At 40.4% G+C, this 14,114-nt stretch overlaps 2 long non-coding RNA genes across 2 annotated transcripts; both read right to left on the minus strand.

Moving 5' to 3' along the window:
- Positions 1 to 1,507: 1,507 nt before the first annotated feature.
- LOC119365944 lies at positions 1,508 to 7,067 on the minus strand. Its single transcript, XR_005175836.1, has 3 exons — positions 6,669 to 7,067; positions 4,732 to 6,586; positions 1,508 to 4,273 (listed from the first exon to the last, which is right to left on the minus strand). It is a non-coding gene; the product is annotated as an uncharacterized LOC119365944 (long non-coding RNA).
- Positions 7,068 to 11,491: 4,424 nt separating this feature from the next.
- Positions 11,492 to 12,152, minus strand: LOC119368513. Its single transcript, XR_005176669.1, has 2 exons — positions 11,811 to 12,152; positions 11,492 to 11,728 (listed from the first exon to the last, which is right to left on the minus strand). It is a non-coding gene; the product is annotated as an uncharacterized LOC119368513 (long non-coding RNA).
- Between the last annotated feature and the right edge of the window lie 1,962 nt (positions 12,153 to 14,114).

Raw genomic sequence — 14,114 nt, forward strand, 5'->3', positions numbered from 1 at the left:
TGCTGGTGCACGCATATATAATACAAAGGAAGGCCTCTACCTCAACTATACAAGACTAGGAGGTGGGCCACAACTCCAATACACGTGCAGTACAAAATACATACTCAACAAATGTATTACCTGTTTTGCTAACTCTCCATCAACTTAGAACTTTCTTATTTATGTGCAAGATTCACAGCTTTGTAAACTCCCAGATCACATGTTACTTATACGGTCCTTATACGGTTTGTGTGGGAGGCCAAAGCTTTGCCTCATTGACTAATTATGAAGAAAAGAATTTTTTTGCATTCTATTTAAAACCTAAGTTTCTCTCAAATAAAAATATCGGTTTAAGCTGAAATTTAAACTGGATGGCCACTAAATTCATTTTCATTTGTGATATTTTCATAGTTTCACATGTGATTTAAAATCTACTCTCCATAACAAAATGTAAGACGTTTTTTATGCTCTATGCAAAACCGAAAACGTCTTACATTTTGGTACAGAGGTAGTATTGTTTCTCTAGTGTAGAGTGAAAAGAGGCTACGTGGCAGAGAGGGGAGAGAAAAATATGATGTTGCTAATTAAGACAAAAGTGAAGCATGTCAAAGAACGATTAAATGAGAAAATGTAATGTTGTAAGAGTTAAGTAGAAACTAAAACAATTCAAGTATTTCTATATTATGGTTATGAGGTGAATAGACCGACTTAAGGCGGGAATGTGAAGTTCTCTCGTAAAGTACCATATCTCCCATATCCGTCGCACCGTACCACTATGCATGGCTTCCAACAATTACATCTTAAAGCAACTCTAGCCGAGTAAACATAAGTGCCCAATCAGCATAATAACCGTCAATATGAAAATCGCGACCGAAAAGGGCACTTCAGAAAGTCGCCATCTCGTGCTACATCATCTTAATTTTTGAAGGGTCCTCCATATTTGTTGTCTTTGCGCCGTCATTTGGAGTGCACTCCAACCATGGCGCGAAGAAACTTTAGTCCGTCTCCCACTTCTCATTCCCCTCGTCTCCCACTTCTCATTCCCCTCCCCTCTACCTCCTGCTGAAGTCGGCACCCAGCATCGAAATCGATGTCTAGCCTCTTGGAATTGGCACCCCATCGTCGAAATAGACACCCAACCGTCAGAATCACTGCCCTGCGTCCACCAACGCCGATGAGACTAGGAAGGGCGCCTTGGTGCAGCACTGGGTCAAGGATGTGACCGGGGCGGAGCGTCCGACACGGCTCTCTCGTCGATTTTTGCATCGCTGGGTACCTCGGCTATCTCGGAGAAGAAGCTGTTAACGTAACTAGATGACCAGTTGCGCCAAATGGCGCAAAGACCCGTTTAAAACCATGTTTGTGTTGAAAATATTTGCATTTTTTCAATAACCATATATTTGAGTACATTTTGTAAGAACTTATACCCCTATATATAAAGGAAATTAGATGTAAATATTTTCTTAAGGTAATAATGCCACATATTAGATCATCGGTAGGTCAAGATAGTTGAGTCTACAATTAGGAATTCCGAGTAGCTGTAAATTTGCATTAAAAAGAGTAAACACAAGTGACACAATAAAATGCACTTAATACATGAACTCGTGAACGTTGTGTACAGGAGAAGTTAATAGAAATAGTAGCCAATTACATCATATAATTTGGTTCTATACTCTTTTGTGTATATATCCTGAATACTACCCCTTTGTGATCAACTCTTTGTGTTTCGAATCAAATGGCACAACTATTGGCCCTTGTGGAAAAAGAAAGGACTCTGTAATACTCATAAATGTAAAAGGAAAACATCATGTGATGCATCTCAACCTGTGCAAAACAATGTAAAAACCATACATGCTATCTACATACTCATTGTCTAGCGAAGCATAAGTAGCCGGGAGACCCTGTACAAAAGAATTGACAATTGGCAGAAAGAAGGGACCATGTACAAAAGAATTGACAATTCGCAGAAAGAAGCATTCCATCAGCTGTCTAGACAACCATAAAACAGTAAGTGGCAAAAGCCCCATCAGAATTAGCATTTGCCATCTAGTTTATGAGCTAAACTTGAGCATTCACCGATCGATGAAACATATTAAGCATCAGCTATAAAACAAACTCTATTTTCCTAATAAGACAACATAGATATGAAATGGGCAAACTCTATTTTGCCATCCAGTTTATGAACTAAAGTGGAAAGCTATGGTCACTAAATTTTAGGCACTTTTTTTAGCAAACACAGTTTAGGATGAACAATGGTCATAAGACATGTAACACTATTTAGGAATGCATACAAGCAAGTCCTGACAATTGAGATTTTCAATCTGGGACCAATCAGATATATGCCGGCAGCTAGAATTCTAATTGGAGTCATTCCCACCAGAACGTGCTTTGTATACTAAATAATAAGATGAATTGTTTTGGGTTTATAGCCGCCATAATCAAGGCTCTAAACCTGATACTATTTGCATGATAATGGGATGCTTTCACACATCAGCATAAAACTAAAGAGTCATTCTTATCCTGTAATAGAGATACTATTCTTTTCACAAGCTCTTATTTTTCTACCCATACTAAGTTGTGCCCCTGTTTACTGCTGACACTACAAACTTTAGCTTATGTGGGTGTAGACAATATATAAAACATGAACCTGGCAAAAAAATGCAAGGGATTAGCTGAATACATGATGCTACGGTACACATATTTTTCTAACTGGAAAATAAGCCTATTACTTCCTGCTCTCAGATTTTAGTTCATTTCTAAACTCTGCATTATATATAGACAAGCACACTACATCTATATTCTGCTATAACATAGATTATTGTTACCTTACTATGCTCTTAATCATTATCAGTTCGTAATGGAAACAAAATACCCTATCCGCTATCAAATGACATTGTGAATTGCAGTGTACTGCTACGCTTTCCCACATGCTTTGAAGAATGGAACCTAACAAGGAAAATGCAAGGGATGCCGAACAAAACTCTTGCTCCATGCCTAATTTGTAGATGAATTGCCATGGAGGCTTGGCGAGTAACCAGCAGGAAGTAGGTCAAAGCCTCTTGAACCATATGAACCAAAGATAGCAGCGAGCGTCAAGCCGGAGACCATATGAACCAAAGATAGCAGCGAGCACCCAGTAGACGAGCATATGAATTAAAGATATTCGCTATATAAGCAGTACACTTTTCAGTATAGCCTGAGATTATTGTACTAAAAGATGCATCTAGAATCTGGATCATGCATTCATGTTTGCCTGCAGAAAATAGGATGGGGGCACACTGAAAAATACATATAACTGAAATAGATACAGAAACCGTGACACTTATCAATTAATATATGGGATTAGAAGGGAGCGGTAAGGCCTTTTTTGTTTTGAAGAGACCATGTAGATGTAAATATGAGCATGCTCGTAAATATACGATAAGAGTTCATGTCCAGGAAGCAGAGTAAATCACTGAGGACATGCACCTTCGATCTGGATAGTACCAAATTTACCTTGCCATCACAGGTAATATCTGATATAAAAAAACAAAGAGAGGAATACCTGGCTCAAATTCAACGATTAATTTTGCCGTGTGTTATACTGCTCCAATACATTTCCAGCAAGGTTATATCTTTCATTGGACTCAGTAGCTTTATCCATTGGAAGAGATCGATCATATGACAGCTGAAAGAAGCCGGGACAGCGCAAATGAGAGCTCACGGATCAGATATTTCATAATCTTGCCTTGAGCGCACACAATCTTAGGGAGCCTGTAATTGTTTCCTTTATATTAGATACTTGCACAAGATCCCTTAGTGCAGATGATTCTATGCTATGTATGATCTGCAATAATAAATAAGTTCATAAGCAGATGTAGCAGATCAGTTGTACCATAAAGATATGATACAGTAATAGAGCACCAGCAGATTCAGAATTAAAGAACTACATTCATAATTAAAGGGTCACTCCAGAGGCCTTTGTTAGATCTCAGGCACCCTGCCTGGTTAGAGCATGTGCAAAAACCACCGAAAAACTCTGCTAATTGGCTGCAGATATAATCTGGTAAGCCTTGCACCACACAGTTACCCAGTAGAACATCTTCAGGTAGTGTGAAGCCTGCCTCATATAATAGATCGGACCAACTTATAGCTCAAATTTCAAAAAGAAAATAAGGGATATACTGAGGGGACAAGGTGTGAGCTCGCCTGGAGAGGAACAACATGGCACATCTGTATACAATATCTTTAGTACAGCAACACAGCCCGGTGCCGCCATCATTGTAGGAGTCCAGCCCCACCCAAACCTAGATGCCTGAAAATAAATAAATCAGGAGGACATGAATTAGAAAGAGGAGCTCAGCAAGGAAGTGCAACCACAATGGCAAAGAACAAGGTGACTTCAATGAAATGGATAATGGACAGACAATGCTTTTCTAAGAAATTTTGAATACCATCATTGAAGCTTTGTTCTGAACATTGATCAATTTAACTTAGTCAACCAAAGGAAGTAAGATGGTCAAATCATACCTAGCTACATTTTTCTTTCATGAAAGCATGACAGTACATGTCGGTGGCATCTAGGATAGCATGAATAACCTCTTTAAAAGAGGAGCCACACCACTATGATGAACTTGGGTTGTGACAGGGTTGACTTTGTATATCACATAACTTTTCAAGTCGAGAAATATTTGCAAAAAGTTAGTCTTAGAAGTCACGGACATATAATAAAAGCAGTGAAATGAGCAGCAAGTGTCACATGTATTCACATACCTTGCCATTCTGCAGATTCTGGAGGTCTCCTAATGCATTTTGCCTTGACTACAACATGAAGAGAAAACTGTCAAAGCAACCAGAGTACCAGATTACACGTGCTTATGGGTAAAGATATAACACGAATATTCCTGTCACCCAATCTACACGAAACATCACCTGAATCAGGCAGTGAGTTGATATCGACATATGAAAGAAAGGAGAAAATTCCTTTCTACATAAAAAACATTATCATCAGCCATACAACAGTCCATTGACCTATTGCACCCCTTTTGCAAAGCTAATTAAAACCAAGAATTAGTAGCCGTTTTATATGCATGTAGATAATTTTATTATTCGCTGGAGAGAAAACAAATGTTTTGATGCCATATTATTCAAAGCCACTCTCAATAAAGTATTGAGATGAACACTTTTGACTAATGTGGAATCGCGGAAACAAAATGTAATATCTAAACGAACAACATCCACCTTGAGGACTGATGCATAAGCAATGACCTCTCATAGAACCGTATCCATGTCAAGTAGGTTATAAACATGACACGATTAAATAATATGTAGTAGAGGGAAATAAAGATAAAGAAAGATATCTTTGTTCTTCATACATCTGCTACGAAACAATGTGAATTCATGTCTCTCACCAAGGACAAGGAATCTTTTACCTAGTTAGAAAATTAAAAATCATGAAATGGTGGACTTGCGACTGTGTGACTGCATAACTGGAAAGACATAAGCTATACATAAAATCTTAAACTTGATGAATGTGAACATTCAAGCACATAGAAACATATATATGAGAACTCTGTTGGCAACTATCCATAAACTTTATATCATGCTAGTAACTGAGGTACAGTACATATCACAAATGTGACATTGTACTGTAAAACTATATAGTAGAGGTAACATGGAAAGTATGTATCATATAGATCATCAGAAGTATTGATTTATTCAGTACTTTGTGTCATCGACTTATCTTTACTATTATTTTTTCAGAAGGAAATGCTCCTTCTGCCGCCACACATACATGCTACTACTCTGTCCCATAATATAAGAAGTACAGTAGATTTCCTTCTATTTGAAAACAAAGTTCAACCGATGTATGGTACGAATCAACACAGCAAACCAGGAGCTCCATTTGGAATTGGTAAACAATAGAAACTTGGAGACCACTCAATGAAGAAGCACAAATATAAGAAATGAAACTGGATCTTGCCTGAACAAACTTAGGGGATGCATTTTAGTTATCTTGAAGTCTGAACCCTAAAACAAACATGTCTGATTTGCATCCTCTCAAACAAGGAACTCATTTTGCTGCTTCTCTGCAATTTTTTGATCAGACCGCAATACATACTCTATTGTGCACGTTATGTTTCAGTAAGCACATATTTTTGTCAGAACCATATGCTAATACCAAGGAGTGTGAGCTGTTTATTATGTTGTAAATCTGTTTCTTATCTACTCTAGCAATTTATACCAGATGACTATATAACATGAAGAACATTAGATCTTATGCCCTTGAGCATTCCTTCATGAGTGATATCTCATCAATATATCTTAACATGTTTAGACCTTCATCAATAAAACTCCCAGAAATAATAACTGGATGCAACCTCCCTCTAGGTAAAGTGAAAATATTTTTTTATTGAAGTACACAAACCAAAAATGCGCATATATTTCTATTGTTACAATTGGCCAACCTGCATCTTAAAAATTAAAATGCAGAAACAAACATGAACGTGAGAAAGAGATTATTCACCCCTTCCTTTTTCGTCAAGCTCTTTCACAAGATCCTTTCTCCCCGTTCCTATCTCAGATCTGAAATTCCACAAGATTATTTCTCTTCTTTTCTAGCTCAGATCTGAAAAAAAACACAAACTGAGAAATCAAAATCGTAGAATCAGAGAACTGAGATAATAACTTGGGGAGGAGGGGGTAGCAACCTAGATTGGGGATGGTGATGATGGACAACGAGTCCTCCACTCCACCATGACGCGAGCGCCGCCAGGAAGTCCTGCTACTCTGCTCCCACCCCCCACCGCCATCCTCCTCTGCGCCTCCATGCCCACCACGAAGACCATGTTGGCCCTGCTCTCCCATGGCGGCGTCCCTCCTCTCCATCTCTCTCTCTCTCCTGCAGATCAAATCGAGCGCCACCGCCACCGCCCTTTGCTTGCAGGTTGCCATCGCCGCCGGAGAAATTCTCCTCTGTGTCCGCACACCTCGGATCCGCTGGATTTGGGATGAGGAGGGATGGATTGGTGAAGGGGACGAGGAGCTAGGGAGGCGGCTGCGGGGTGGAGAGGAGCGGGACGGGCGGGGCGGCGGGTGAGCGGCTGGGACGGGGCAAGCGGGACGGGCCCGGCGGCGGCTTTGGAGGGAGAGAGAGAGGAGAGGGGCGTGGGGCGAGTGTGCGATGGGCAGGAGGCTAGGTTACCTCCAACAGAGCGGCTACCTTTTATACGGCCGTATGCAAAATGATGAAAATGCCCTCGGCGGGGCACAAAATTAACAGGTTGTGGCAGCAGTACTGTTCATAGCGTTTATAGGGCGATGTGGAGGCAACGGTTTATGAACTAAAGTGGAAAGCTATGGTCACTAAATTTTAGGCACTTTTTTTAGCAAACACAGTTTAGGATGAACAATGGTCATAAGACATGTAACACTATTTAGGAATGCATACAAGCAAGTCCTGACAATTGAGATTTTCAATCTGGGACCAATCAGATATATGCCGGCAGCTAGAATTCTAATTGGAGTCATTCCCACCAGAACGTGCTTTGTATACTAAATAATAAGATGAATTGTTTTGGGTTTATAGCCGCCATAATCAAGGCTCTAAACCTGATACTATTTGCATGATAATGGGATGCTTTCACACATCAGCATAAAACTAAAGAGTCATTCTTATCCTGTAATAGAGATACTATTCTTTTCACAAGCTCTTATTTTTCTACCCATACTAAGTTGTGCCCCTGTTTACTGCTGACACTACAAACTTTAGCTTATGTGGGTGTAGACAATATATAAAACATGAACCTGGCAAAAAAATGCAAGGGATTAGCTGAATACATGATGCTACGGTACACATATTTTTCTAACTGAAAAATAAGCCTATTACTTCCTGCTCACAGATTTTAGTTCATTTCTAAACTCTGCATTATATACAGACAAGCACACTACATCTATATTCTGCTATAACACAGATTATTGTTACCTTACTATGCTCTTAATCATTATCAGTTCGTAATGGAAACAAAATACCCTATCCGCTATCAAATGACATTGTGAATTGCAGTGTACTGCTACGCTTTCCCACATGCTTTGAAGAATGGAACCTAACAAGGAAAATGCAAGGGATGCCGAACAAAACTCTTGCTCCATGCCTAATTTGTAGATGAATTGCCATGCAGGCTTGGCGAGTAACCAGCAGTAAGTAGGTCAAAGCCTCTTGAACCATATGAACCAAAGATAGCAGCAAGCGTCAAGCCGGAGACCATATGAACCAAAGATAGCAGCGAGCACCCAGTAGACGAGCATATGAATTAAAGATATTCGCTATATAAGCAGTACACTTTTCAGTATAGCGTGAGATTATTGTACTAAAGGATGCATCTAGAATCTGGATCATGCATTCATGTTTGCCTGCAGAAAATAGGATGGGGGCACACTGAAAAATACATATAACTGAAATAGATACAAAAACCGCGACACTTATCAATTAATATATGGGCTTAGAAGGGAGCGGTAAGGCCTTTTTTGTTTTGAAGAGACCATGTAGATGTAAATATGAGCATGCTCGTAAATATACGATAAGAGTTCATGTCCAGGAAGCAGAGTAAATCACTGAGGACATGCACCTTCGATCTGGATAGTACCAAATTTACCTTGCCATCACAAGTAATATCTGATATAAAAAAAACAAAGAGAGGAATACCTGGCTCAAATTCAACGATTAATTTTGCCGTGTGTTATACTGCTCCGATACATTTCCAGCAAGGTTATATCTTTCATTGGACTCAGTAGCTTTATCCATTGGAAGAGATCGATCATATGACAGCTGAAAGAAGCCGGGACAGCGCAAATGAGAGCTCACGGATCAGATATTTCATAATCTTGCCTTGAGCGCACACAATCTTAGGGAGCCTGTAATTGTTTCCTTTATATTAGATACTTGCACAAGATCCCTTAGTGCAGATGATTCTATGCTATGTATGATCTGCAATAATAAATAAGTTCATAAGCAGATGTAGCAGATCAGTTGTACCATAAAGATATGATACAGTAATAGAGCACCAGCAGATTCAGAATTAAAGAACTACATTCATAATTAAAGGGTCACTCCAGAGGCCTTTGTTAGATCTCAGGCACCCTGCCTGGTTAGAGCATGTGCAAAAACAACCGAAAAACTCTGCTAATTGGCTGCAGATATAATCTGGTAAGCCTTGCACCACACAGTTACCCAGTAGAACATCTTCAGGTAGTGTGAAGCCTGCCTCATATAATAGATCGGACCAACTTATAGCTCAAATTTCAAAAAGAAAATAAGGGATATACTGAGGGGACAAGGTGTGAGCTCGCCTGGAGAGGAACAACATGGCACATCTGTATACAATATCTTTAGTACAGCAACACAGCCCGGTGCCGCCATCGTTGTAGGAGTCCAGCCCCACCCAAACCTAGATGCCTGAAAATAAATAAATCAGGAGGACATGAATTAGAAAGAGGAGCTCAGCAAGGAAGTGCAACCACAATGGCAAAGAACAAGGTGACTTCAATGAAATGGATAATGGACAGACAATGCTTTTCTAAGAAATTTTGAATACCATCATTGAAGCTTTGTTCTGAACATTGATCTAAATTTAACTTAGTCAACCAAAGGAAGTAAGATGGTCAAATCATACCTAGCTACATTTTTCTTTCATGAAAGCATGACAGTACATGTCGGTGGCATCTAGGATAGCATGAATAACCTCTTTAAAAGAGGAGCCACACCACTATGATGAACTTGGGTTGTGACAGGGTTGACTTTGTATATCACATAACTTTTCAAGTCGAGAAATATTTGCAAAAAGTCAGTCTTAGAAGTCACGGACATATAATAAAAGCAGTGAAATGAGCAGCAAGTGTCACATGTATTCACATACCTTGCCATTCTGCAGATTCTGGAGGTCTCCTAATGCATTTTGCCTTGACTACAACATGAAGAGAAAACTGTCAAAGCAACCAGAGTACCAGATTACACGTGCTTATGGGTAAAGATATAACACGAATATTCCTGTCACCCAATCTACACGAAACATCACCTGAATCAGGCAGTGAGTTGATATCGACATATGAAAGAAAGGAGAAAATTCCTTTCTACATGAAAAAACATTATCATCAGCCATACAACAGTCCATTGACCTATTGCACCCCTTTTGCAAAGCTAATTAAAACCAAGAATTAGTAGCCGTTTTATATGCATGTAGATAATTTTATTATTCGCTGGAGAGAAAACAAATGTTTTGATGCCATATTATTCAAAGCCACTCTCAATAAAGTATTGAGATGAACACTTTTGACTAATGTGGAATCGCGGAAACAAAATGTAATATCTAAACGAACAACATCCACCTTGAGGACTGATGCATAAGCAATGACCTCTCATAGAACCGTATCCATGTCAAGTAGGTTATAAACATGACACGATTAAATAATATGTAGTAGAGGGAAATAAAGATAAAGAAAGATATCTTTGTTCTTCATACATCTGCTACGAAACAATGTGAATTCATGTCTCTCACCAAGGACAAGGAATCTTTTACCTAGTTAGAAAATTAAAAATCATGAAATGGTGGACTTGCGACTGTGTGACTGCATAACTGGAAAGACATAAGCTATACATAAAATCTTAAACTTGATGAATGTGAACATTCAAGCACATAGAAACATATATATGAGAACTCTGTTGGCAACTATCCATAAACTTTATATCATGCTAGTAACTGAGGTACAGTACATATCACAAATGTGACATTGTACTGTAAAACTATATAGTAGAGGTAACATGGAAAGTATGTATCATATAGATCATCAGAAGTATTGATTTATTCAGTACTTTGTGTCATCGACTTATCTTTACTATTATTTTTTCAGAAGGAAATGCTCCTTCTGCCGCCACACATACATGCTACTACTCTGTCCCATAATATAAGAAGTACAGTAGATTTCCTTCTATTTGAAAACAAAGTTCAACCGATGTATGGTACGAATCAACACAGCAAACCAGGAGCTCCAATTGGAATTGGTAAACAATAGAAACTTGGAGACCACTCAATGAAGAAGCACAAATATAAGAAATGAAACTGGATCTTGCCTGAACAAACTTAGGGGATGCATTTTAGTTATCTTGAAGTCTGAACCCTAAAACAAACATGTCTGATTTGCATCCTCTCAAACAAGGAACTCATTTTGCTGCTTCTCTGCAATTTTTTGATCAGACCGCAATACATACTCTATTGTGCACGTTATGTTTCAGTAAGCACATATTTTTGTCAGAACCATATGCTAATACCAAGGAGTGTGAGCTGTTTATTATGTTGTAAATCTGTTTCTTATCTACTCTAGCAATTTATACCAGATGACTATATAACATGAAGAACATTAGATCTTATGCCCTTGAGCATTCCTTCATGAGTGATATCTCATCAATATATCTTAACATGTTTAGACCTTCATCAATAAAACTCCCAGAAATAATAACTGGATGCAACCTCCCTCTAGGTAAAGTGAAAATATTTTTTTATTGAAGTACACAAACCAAAAATGCGCATATATTTCTATTGTTACAATTGGCCAACCTGCATCTTAAAAATTAAAATGCAGAAACAAACATGAACGTGAGAAAGAGATTATTCACCCCTTCCTTTTTCGTCAAGCTCTTCCACAAGATCCTTTCTCCCCGTTCCTATCTCAGATCTGAAATTCCACAAGATTATTTCTCTTCTTTTCTAGCTCAGATCTGAAAAAAAACACAAACTGAGAAATCAAAATCGTAGAATCAGAGAACTGAGATAATAACTTGGGGAGGAGGGGGTAGCAACCTAGATTGGGGATGGTGATGATGGACAACGAGTCCTCCACTCCACCATGACGCGAGCGCCGCCAGGAAGTCCTGCTACTCTGCTCCCACCCCCCACCGCCATCCTCCTCTGCGCCTCCATGCCCACCACGAAGACCATGTTGGCCCTGCTCTCCCATGGCGGCGTCCCTCCTCTCCATCTCTCTCTCTCCTGCAGATCAAATCGAGCGCCGCCGCCACCGCCCTTTGCTTGCAGGTTGCCATCGCCGCCGGAGAAATTCTCCTCTGCGTCCGCACACCTCGGATCCGCTGGATTTGGGATGAGGAGGGATGGATTGGTGAAGGGGACGAGGAGCTAGGGAGGCGGCTGCGGGGTGGAGAGGAGCGGGATGGGCGGGGCGGCGGGTGAGCGGCTGGGACGGGGCAAGCGGGATGGGCCGGGCGGCGGCTTTGGAGGGAGAAAGAGAGGAGAGGGGCGCGGGGTGAGTGTGCGATGGGCAGAAGGCTAGGTTACCTCCAGCAGAGCGGCTACCTTTTATACGGCCGTATGCAAAATGATGAAAATGCCCTCGGCGGGGCACAAAATTAACAGGTTGTGGCAGCAGTACTGTTCATAGCGTTTATAGGGCGATGTGGAGGCAACGGTTCTGTCTAGGAGTTCTTCAAGGTTTATATGTTCAATGTCTCCTCAAAACGTAGATATCTCTTGAGAACGTAAGTCCGTCAGTGTATGTGATGTGCTTATGTGGTGTTATCGTGCTTGTGATAGGCTCCGTAGGCTCATCCACGGCAGGTTTAGCTGGATGATGACATGAAAACTGAAGCTCATGACAGGTGGGTCCCATTTCCAGGAAATTTCATGCAACTCAATTTTTAACAATTCTGAGTTTACGCATGGCCTCAGCAGCCTCTGAATTATTGTACCCAACCACCCAAGACGTTCTGAATAAAATTTTGCCGCGACGATCTTCGCCCGTGCACGACGTCTCAGCTAGTAGAGCGCCATGACCTCGACGTACCGGCGGCGCGTACATACGTGTCACTGCGCCAGGGCATGGCACATGCATGAACTAGGAGGGATCATGATTGTGCCCAGTGGACCGGAGCGGCCGTTCCAACCGAAATTTGTGCGTCCCTTTGGGTTGCGAGATCGCATCATCGCCTCTCTAACAGGCTACATGATTACATCACTACATGTATAGATCATGTCTTATTCTCAAGCACTAAGCATAATTATCATTTTTATATTCCCTCTCTGATGCATACAGGAGTGGGGCAAATGCATCCATCGTCCTTTCTGGAGCTTACTTGTACTACCCGTGGACTATCAAGTGCTATCAGCTAGTACTGCCTTTGATTGGCGCCCCACGCATGTTCTTGCATCAGACTAAGATTAGATTTTAGAGGCTAATCGTACCCAGCTAATCTGAAAACAAAGTGCCTTTTGCTTAGCGTATTAAATTGGCTACAAGCCACACGAATCTATGGTTGAGACGCCGTGCACGGGCGCGGATACATAGGAATGCTGCGCCGTCAGCCACATGCTTCCATATGCCACACCGTTGTGGATTCATCATTTGCGTTTGCAAGGTACCCACTACGTACGCTAAGTAAACAAATCATGGCGATCGCATGACCTTATGTGCATACTACTTGGCATGGGTACTTGGCACGTAGAGCATCTAGCTAGGGCACATGACCAGGCCCGATTTGGTGCATGCACCACATATGATTAGCAACGATCGGTGAATGAATATGCTTACAAGCATATAGATCTTGCAACATCGTTCCATTCTACCTACCGCAAATGGAATCTCTGATCGGTGAAAGGATAAAAAAAAAGCGGTATAGTATTAGGTAGCAGGCTTAATCATAGCTAATCATTTTTCGTCAAACACGGCGCTAGTTAAAGATGTGCACCATTTCAATTGTGCGTCTATGGCTGATCATGCATGTTGTTCACACTCAATAAGATTCAGTCGTGGTATTTTACACTTCACAGCAAAAGGACAACGCAAAACTGTGCCATGGATGTCAACCACGACCACCCATTTAACTATGCAAACGACAAAAATCAACGATGATGAAAGTAAGTTCCTGAATTATGTTAGGAGAAACCCTTATATTTTCCATATTCTTTTATGTTGGTAAAAATCATGTCAAAGAAAAACTTTTTTTTGCGATAACTGCGCCATGCATGTTAACCTCAACCACCCATTTAACTATGTATGCAAACGACAAATCAACAACGATGAAAGTAAGTTCCCCAATTATGTTAGGCGAACCCCCTATGTTTTTCATGTTCTTTTATATTGTTAAATGTCAT

The sequence above is a fragment of the Triticum dicoccoides genome, chromosome 2B (assembly GCF_002162155.2).
Source record: "Triticum dicoccoides isolate Atlit2015 ecotype Zavitan chromosome 2B, WEW_v2.0, whole genome shotgun sequence".
NCBI classification, from domain to species: domain Eukaryota; kingdom Viridiplantae; phylum Streptophyta; class Magnoliopsida; order Poales; family Poaceae; genus Triticum; species Triticum dicoccoides.